Source organism: Desmodus rotundus, chromosome 8, assembly GCF_022682495.2.
Source record: "Desmodus rotundus isolate HL8 chromosome 8, HLdesRot8A.1, whole genome shotgun sequence".
In the NCBI taxonomy this organism is placed as follows: Eukaryota; Metazoa; Chordata; class Mammalia; order Chiroptera; family Phyllostomidae; genus Desmodus; species Desmodus rotundus.
The window spans coordinates 120,004,455-120,013,862 of NC_071394.1; the positions used below are offsets into that span (position 1 = coordinate 120,004,455).

The 9,408-nt window shown below is 41.9% G+C and overlaps 1 pseudogene; it reads left to right on the forward strand.

The window, feature by feature from the left end:
• The first annotated feature begins 289 nt into the window (after positions 1-289).
• On the forward strand, positions 290-1,181 carry LOC112309719 (ATP synthase subunit gamma, mitochondrial-like; annotated as a pseudogene).
• The last annotated feature ends 8,227 nt before the right edge of the window (positions 1,182-9,408 follow it).

Genomic DNA, 9,408 nt, shown 5'->3' on the forward strand with positions numbered 1-9,408 from the left:
CACCATCTCTCAGGGAGCAGGTAGCATCACCAAGAGCTGGACCAGGACTCAGACCTTCAAGTGGGGCCCTGAGCCCACACTGCATTTCCAGGATGGCCTGGGGCGAAGCTCTGTAGCCAAGCCTCCTATGGCATCGGTGGTTACCAGAACATGCTCAGGTTGTCAGGGCCCTACTGGCCCCAACAGACTACAGGGGACCCTTAGAATACTCCACTCAGAACATAAGCCAACACACGTGGTGAGGTCTATCTGATGAACCTTCAGCAAGGCCAGTAGCACCACATTTTCTCGGGTGGGTGTCATTGGCGTCTTGGCCTGGGCCGTGCAGCCACAATGGATCCAAGTTCAAACTACGGCAACTTTGAAAGATATCACCAGGTGACTGAAGACAATCAAAAACATCCAGAAAATTACCAAGTCTATGAAAGTGGGAACAGCAGCAAAATATGCCCAAGCTAAGAGGTAGCTGAAACCAGCTCGAGTATATGGAACAGAATCATTGGTTCTGTATGAAAAGGTTGATGTTAAGTTGCCTGAAGGCAAGAAGAAACACCTTATCAGTGTGGCCTCAGATAGAGGGCTTCGTGGTGCTGACCATTTCTTGGTTGCTAAACAGATGAAAAGTGAGGTGGCTAGGCTCCCAGCAGCCAGGAAATAAGTTAAGATTGTTGCAATGGGTGATAAAATTAGGACTAAAATTAGGACTTCAAAGGACTCATTCTAACCAGCTTCTGGTGACCTTCAAAGAAGTGGGAAGAAAAACGCCCACTTTTGGAGATGTGTCAGTCATTTCCCTGGAATTACTAAATTCTGGATATGAAATTGATGAAGGATCTATTGTCTTCAATCAATTCAGGTCTGTCTTCTTCTACCAGACAGAAGAAAAGCCCGTCTTTTCTCTGAATACCATCGCAAGTGCTGAGAGCATGAGTATCTACGATGACACCGATGCTGACACGCTGCAGAATTACCAGGAATACAATCTGGCCGATACCCGCTACTACTCTCTGAAGGAATCCGCCACAAGTGAGCAAAGTGCCAGGATGACAGCCATGCACAATGTGAGCAAGAATGCCTCTGAGACGATCGACAAATTGACTTTGACCTCCAACCGCACCCGCCAAGCTGTCAGCACAAAGGAGTTGATTGAAATCATCTCCAGTGCTGCAGCTCTGGATTAATGAAAATCAGGTTTCATCCACAAACAAGAGGTAAAGAAGGAAAATTCAGCCAGCTGATTTGGTTTTTAGCCTACTGCTGTCCTGGTCAGAAGAAATTATTGGTCCATTGTTTGATTAATAAAGACAGCAAGATATTTGTAAATTATCCTACAGTAAACAACTTACAATTAGAAATATATATGCCAGTGCCTCACAGCAAGAACAGACCAGCAGTGGGAGGGAGACAGGGAGGTTAAGGGAACAAAATGACAGAACAGAGCTTTTCAACACCGATACAACATGGTCACTGGCAGAAATGGTGGCCTCTTCGTGGCTGAGGGGACAGACTCCTCATGGCGCCTGGGAGGGCTGAGTGTCCACATCTCTCCACATGTTACTCCTTCCCTATAGCTGAGCAACAGGAAGCTCTGCCGCAAAGGGTCTTCTGCTCACGTCATGAGCCAGTGCTCCTGTACTTTGCTCATAGCCCCAGAGGCATCACCCTGCCTGCAGATTGCCAGAGATTTTGGTCTGTATGAGGTTGTCCATATGTATACGTGTGAGTCGGGAATAAAACAGGCCTGATAAGAACTTTCTTTAGCTATCGACAGTAAAATAATGTTAAACTACCCCGGGAATAACTTAGAAAACTTACAGTCCAATTGTATTTAACCTTCCCCTAGTCTTGGTGCTCTTGTTTCATGTAAGTTACTTCTACGCGTTATCCCACAATACATTTCACTACTGTTTTAAATGGCCAATCACCTTTTAAAGAGCATATGTGTGTGTAGATATGTACATTATATACATTATTTCTGTTGAGAAATCTGCCATTATTCGGTAAGTAATGTATCTTTTTCTTCAGGCTAATTTTTTAAGTTCTCCTTATCTATTGTTTTTTGAATGTTGACTGTGTTTTCTTATGGTTTATTTTGAATTTATCTAGCGTGGGGTACACGGAGTTCTGGGACCTGTGGACTGTTATGTTTCATCAGTTTAGGGAAATTCAAGGTCGTTATCTAAGATCCTACTATACTTATATTAGATCATTTGATATTCTCCTGAAGGCCTCAGATGTTCTTTTTGGTTTTCCATCTTTATTATCTCTTTGTTCTCAACTTGTATAATCTCTATTAACCTGTCTCCATGTTTGCTAATCCTTTCCTGCTGTTAGGTCTATCAATTCAACTATTAAAATCAATTTTGAAAGATTTTTTTTTCAGTTCTAGCATTTCCATTTGATTCATTTTAACATTTTGTTTCTGTTTTTTTCTTTTGGGGGCTGAAATTCTACATTTGTTTACACATATTATCCATGTTTTCCCCTAGATTCTTGAACATATTTGCAATAGCTAATTCCAACCCCTGTGTCATATGTAGGCCGGTTTCTTTGACTGTTTTTTTCCCCTCTGGTTATAGGTCCCATTTTCCTACATTGGCTTGCTTTCTTTTGCTGCGTGCAGGGGAACAATAGAAACTGAAGCCCATGATATTTACCCTTGAAAAGAGCATACCCATTTCACTGTCAAGCTGCTAGTGTGTGGGAGGAGAACAGGAGTGAGTCACTATAATCTGTGGTTGAGCTGAGCGTGAGCCTCGCTGGCAGTTCATGTGGTGAGATTCAGTTCAAATGCTTTGAGGGAAGGATCGGGACTTTGCCTTCAGCATGTCTTGGAATCTGAACATCAGTGAGACTCCAGAGACCTCTCTGTGCTTTGCACCTCTCTGTTCAGCTGCCAGTTTTGGGGGTTACTGGAGAGTTCTGTTTGCTCTGACATCAATTTCTGTGTGTTATTTTTAAAAACTGGAAATTATTTAAATGCCCAGCAAGAATGGTTTATGTAAGTTATGGGAAAACCAATACTGTACTCATATGCACTGATTTATAAAATTGTTCTGAAGAAGAGGGAGGCAAATTCTTAACATACAATGTTACATTTTTTAAAAGAACAGAGAATATTAAAGTATATATAATAAAAAATTAGGTAAAAACTATATTTACATAGGGACGACTACTAGAAAAAAGCCACTAAAAATGAAATGTTTGAGCCATCGATGGGGCAAAATCATGAGCAGCTTTGTCTTTATTTTGTGTTGTGAATTCCAATAATAATGCCAATTGTACTGAGAATGCAGTGAAGAGTAAACTTTAGACAGATCTGAAATAACAGTTTCTTTGTCTGTGGAAGATAAGCCAGAGCAGAAAAGGTCCAGCCTGCATCTTTTCCCCTGAGGCTCAAACGAAAAGAAGCTCGTTTAAAATACAGCAAGAAGCCTGGCTAGAAGCAAGAAACAAACAGCCTTTGGACTGCCAGGGTTGTAAAGTGAAGACTAAAACGAGAGAGTTAGAAAAGGGGACTAAACTTAGAGAAACCCAGATGTGGAACAGTCCAGTTCTGCCCTGAGTTTTGTTGTTAATTGACAATAATGTGGTCAGACATCTCAAGGTAAAGCATCCTCATTTCCATCACTATTATTATGGACTAGAATTGGTTACCAAGAAAAGTTGTGAAATTTTTTCCCCAGAGGCCATTTAAAAGTCAGATTTAGACAACCACCTGTGTAAAGTAATTCAGATTCCAACCTGCCTACAGGCAGAGGATTGAACTAAATGACCCCCGAAGTTTCTTCTAAACTCTGTGACTTTGGATTCCTATGCTGATAACACTGAGAAAGTCTCATTATCCAACTTTTTTCCTAATCCTTTACTGTATACTCTCTTGATTTTTTTTTTTTTCAGATTGGAAAGGGAAAAAAAATTTTTTTTTGCAAGCAGTCCTCTCGTTTCTCCCCCTGACACGAGGCTGAAACTTTAGTATTGCAAATATCACTGGGAAATATTTCTTAGTGGCAGTTGATTTATTTCTTCTTTTACTGTCGGATGTCACTGTGCCTGGAGAATTCACTTAGCCAGGAAGGGGCAGTGGGCTGCAGAGAGAAGAAACAGCATGCGCTGCCCGGGGAGCTGGGGGAGTGAGGTGTGGAAAGGGCAGAATTTATGGAAAATCAGCAGACACAAAGCATGTATTTGAATTAAAAATAAAAAGTCTAGTAAACTGTGGTTGTGTGTGCATGTATTCAAAAGTGCTTTAGGACACGAAATTCTGTACCCCCCCCCCCACCAAAGCTATTATTTGACCACAGCAACTAGAAATGTTAATGATGCCACATAAAATGCCTCATAAGAAACCATCCTCAGCTGCCAGAAAAGGGGAGAGGAGAATATGAGAAAAGTATGGAGGGGGAAGATTTACATACATCCACTCAGAATGGAAAATGAGTGACTTAAAAAATAACCGGACTAACTTGTATTTTGCCCCTGGATTTCTCATCTCTTAATTTTATTAGTGATCACTCACGGGGCTTCTCAGTGGGGACAGCCTCTTTCTTGCCTGCCTTTAGAATGTGAATTTCAGCCAGAGAAGAGACAAGTGCAGGGATTATTGAAAGCCCTGTTTCAGATCCGCATTAACAATTCATGGAACTCATTTCTAGTTCCACCTAAGGCATTGGGAAGGACACTTGTGCGGCAAGGGTTGTTCAAAGTGTCTCCTAATCTGCTTTGAAATGTGCTGCGGATTGGGGCCAACTCCAGGTCAACACCCCGGGAGAGGAAGTGAAAAACCAGTACTGACTGCAAACCCATCAGCAGCATTCCGGCCAGCCCCTGAAGGGGGTTTTGAAATGCAAACTTCCAGAGCTGAGAGTTTGGAAACTTGTTGTCTATTCAGGGCCACTGGCTCACAAAGAGGAAAAAAAAAAAAAATCAGCAAAAGTAATTTAGGTTGAGATGGATCAAAGGTTAAACTCACACAATTTAAATCAGAATAGGGAATTTTAGATATTATTCATTAGGTTTACCCAATGTGAGAGAATGTGTTTCAATTTCAGCTGAGGGGCAGGCAAAGAGGCCTTTCAGTCCACCAGACTTCATGCAGGTAATACATGCATTCTACCGTCCGCCCACTTCCGTGTGATGCTCTTCTTCTGGCTTCTGTGAACTCCCAACGTCCCACTCCTCAGGGATATTTGTCAGATCTTCCTCTGCATCTCAAATTCGAACGTTGGCTCCAAAGGCTTGGTCCTAGGCCTGCTTTTCTTCTCTTTGACATGCCCTCTACCTCAACAATCTCACCCATGCCCAAGTCCCTCACCATCTCTACTGACTCAGGTGGCCACACATTTGTTCTCTATCCAGATCTTTCTTCAGAGTCCAGGCCTATCAGTCCAGCTGCCAGTGGACAGAGCCCCCCAGATGTCTCACAGGCACCTCCAAGTCAGTGTGTCCCTAACTGACCTCCGCCCCTTCCTCCAACTCTTCTTCCTCCAATGTCCCTTCTCAGTGGATGCACATCCATCTGCCTAATTTCAAAAGTCAGAACGACAGACAGCTGTCTTGAAACCTCCCTCTGCCTCACCCCGCATCTGATCCATCTCCAAATCCTAAGTACCTCTCTTTCTCTTTCCTCCCAGCATCCAAGCCACCAGCATGTCTGTGTCTTATAGATCAGCTTCTCTGCATCCATTTTGCCCCCTCCAGTTCAGTCTGTACACATCAGCTGGGAGGATCTTTCTGCAGGGCAAAGCAATGCATTCTCGTGCTTCTAGAATGAAAATCGACAACCTTATCGTGGCACATAAAGCTGTGAAATTGTGTCTGGGCACAATTCTACGGCCCCACCTCTAGATTCCTTCCTGCCTCCCACGCCTCCTCCCAGTTCCACTCTGAAAACTGCACAGGGCTTTCATTTCCCCAAGCACCCCCTGCTCCTCTCCACATCAGCACCTTCAAAAGTGCTGGTTTTCTCTGCCTGTACCTGCTTCCTCCCCATGAATCTGCTTAGCCAGTCTCTTTCCATCCTCCCAGCCTCAGCAGAATTACCAACCCCTTCCTCAGAGAAATCCTCCTGCAATCCCCAACACCAAGTCCAAACCTTCACTTGTCCAGTTTCACAGTCCCCTTGACGTTTTATTTTTGTAGGATTTGTCACACTTTCTGATTAAATAACTACTCTACTATTTAGTTGTTTTTTGTCTTTTGCATTGGTGTTTCTCCAGTGCCTATACCCCTGTGTCCTGCACATGGGATATACTCAAGGAAGGTATCCTGAATGAATGAATGAATGAATGAATAATAGAAATAGAAATAAAAATCACAAAAAAGGAGGAAGATCATCTGTAGCTAGGTTACTCACAATTTGTGTGTTTTTATTTCTGTGAATTTAGGGAGATACTCTCTCTCTCAGTTGCTCACCTCGGGATTAGTGCCCGACTTAAATCTCAATGGCGCGTTCACATAACTGATGTCAAGCCAGGTGTGCCTCTGTGCTCAGGTAATTTGTGTTTCATCTATATGTGAAGACTTTATCTTTGAGAAAAATATAGTTTTTGAAGCCAAATTCTGTCATCTGAGATATGACTTTTATGCCTTTTTTCAAGTTGTTAATAAATGATCTCCTCATGCTAGCAACACAACACCCTACAAATGTCCCTAAAAGCCTCTTTCAGTGTGACAGGCACAATTGCTCAACTTATCTGAGAGCTATTTCTCCCAGCTTTCTTATTCCTTGCTCTCTATAGAGACTATGAAAAGCCAGAAACCCAGCTTGCCAGCTTCCCATGTGGCTAGCGGTGGATAGTGAGACATAGAGGGACATCTACAAAGAGGAAAGAATGTGGAGGAACATTTTGCTCCCATCTTAAAAGAAAAAGCAAGGTCAACCTAAGATGTGCTCTCTTAACACTGATTATGAAATTGCTTCTAACCTTTGAATGTGATTGTGATACCTGGGGCCACAGCAGCCACATTGTGACCAAGAGGTGACAAGTACAAAGGCAGAGTCCATAAGATGAAATGGAGGAACTTCTGAACCAGCCTATTATGCTTATCTACAGAGTTCTTGTTATGAGAAATAACTGTGTCTTTATTGCTGAAATCTCTATTAGTTGGGTTTTCTATGACTTATAGTCATATAAGCTTCAATGATACATTTAGTTAGAATGGGATCAGTGATTACATTCAAAGTATAGTTAGTTGATCAGCCACACACAATTCTAAATATAGTGAACTCCAACCCTCATTCTTCTATTTTATCCGCAAAACTATCATGAAAGACTTTATTTCAAATTCTTTCCTCAAGTCAAGGTACACTGAGACTCTATCTCCCTCACTTGATAGTTCTGGAGATTTACCTAATAAGCATTGTTCTTGGCCTGAAAAATATATAGATAATAGACACAGGGTGCTCAGATCCTATTTCTGTGAATTTTGATCTGGATTAACATTAAGCCTTGTTTTCTATCAGCTTCCTCTTACTCTTTTTCGTAATTATTTTTTAAAGTAAGTAGGTAATTTTTCCTTCTGAGAATATAAAAATGAAAACATAAGGAATAATTTCTCCCTATTGCTCTTCCCAACTCTTCCATGGTTCTGTATCCTGAAAAATCTTCAGAGGCTCTCTCCAGGAACTACAATAATCAGAATATTCTCTGGTATCAGCCAGAATATCAGCTGGGCTTCTGGACCATAGACTCAAAATAACAGTGGCCTCCCTGAGGAAGGTGATTATTTCTAGCCTAACAGTCCAGCCCCTAGAAGGTCAGGGTGGCATGATGTCAGGCACACAGGCTCCTCCTATCTTCTTACGCAAGCATATCTGCTTGGCTTTTCCTCTTGGTCCAAGCTGGCATCCACCACATCCACAGTCACAGCAGCAAAGTGAGAAAGGAGAATGGAAGATGATTTTTCCCTTTAATGTCATGACCCTAAAATTGCACCCATCACTTCTGCCCACATCTGACTGACTACAGCTTAGTCACATGGCCCCATCTAGGTGAAAGAAGCCTAGAAAATATAGTCACTGTTCTGTGAAGCCATGTGCCCAGTTAAATATCAGGGCTTCTACTATTATGGACTAAAGGAGGAGAGATTTTGAAGAACAACTTATATCTCTATCAGATTTGCCCTGGAGAGAAATCTGATTCCTGGGCTGAAGTTGTAGTAACCAAGAGCAATGTAACAATCTAAGTGAAATCAAGCCAAAGGTTGAATAAAAGCTGGCTCTTGGGCTAGACAGAGTTCACTCACTGTAATGAAAGAGGACCGATATTTCTAAGAAGTTCCTTGATGAGTGGTTCTGAAAGTGTGGGTGGAACCAGCAACATCAGCATCACCTGGGAATTATTAGAAATGCAAATTCTTGGGTCTCACTTGACTCACTGAATCAGAAACTCTGGGGACAGAGCCCAGGAACCTGCATTTTAACAACCTCTTCAGAAGATTGTGATGCACATTTTAGTTGGAGAACCATCACACTGTAAAGTATAGCACTTTGTGGATCCATAATGAGCATTTATAAATTCCTACAATAAGACAGCTGGTACCTGAATAGTTCTTGTGCTCAACTGAGCAATAAACTATTCAGTTAAGGAAATGTTCTGATCATAAAATGGGTTCCAAATAAAATATATTTCTTAATACTAAGGAGTCTTTAATTCTTCTTAAGAAAGATTCTATTAGATTTGTCTTTAACCTTTTCAAAAACAACAGTTGTACAGCAGTGGATTTAAAATTAAGAAAAGAGTAAATCCTACTCTTACCATACTACCGTCCTAAAGCCTTGGTCCACTTCTCTTTCTAATGCAGTCAGCATTGTGAACATCACATCCAATGGGGCATCTCACCTCGAAGGAAGAGGTGCCAACAATTGGTTCACTAGATGGAGGAAGTAGGGTTCTCTGGGATATCTTTCCACACAAAACTTCCTTTTCTAGCTCATAGATGTGAACAATTACTTATTTATACAGTTTTTCCCTTCTCTTATATTCTTATTACTAATAAGAGGTCATTGTCATTATAATCATTTATAGCAGTTTCTCTCAAGTTTTCGCTTGCAGGAATCATACCTGAGAATCTTGATAAAACACACATTCTGATTTAGTGGGTCTGGGGCCAGGCCTGAGACTCTGTGTTTCTAACAAGCTCTCGTGCGAGGCAGACTCCGCGGGTCTTCACGCCACACTCTGAGTAGCAAGGCTTTGTAGAATAACAAGATAAAGAATGGAGGAGCTGTTCCAGAAGGACTCCCAAATTTAATTAATGAAGTCGTCACCCAGGAGGACAGTTCAAGTTAAGCATTCAGGTTAAAAAAGAAGAGAAGCTTATTTACTGGGAGCAGTGGAGGAAGAGAAGAAAAAAGAAAGGGGCACACCTTGTCCGTTCCCCCCATTAGTGCTCCACCCTTGTGCC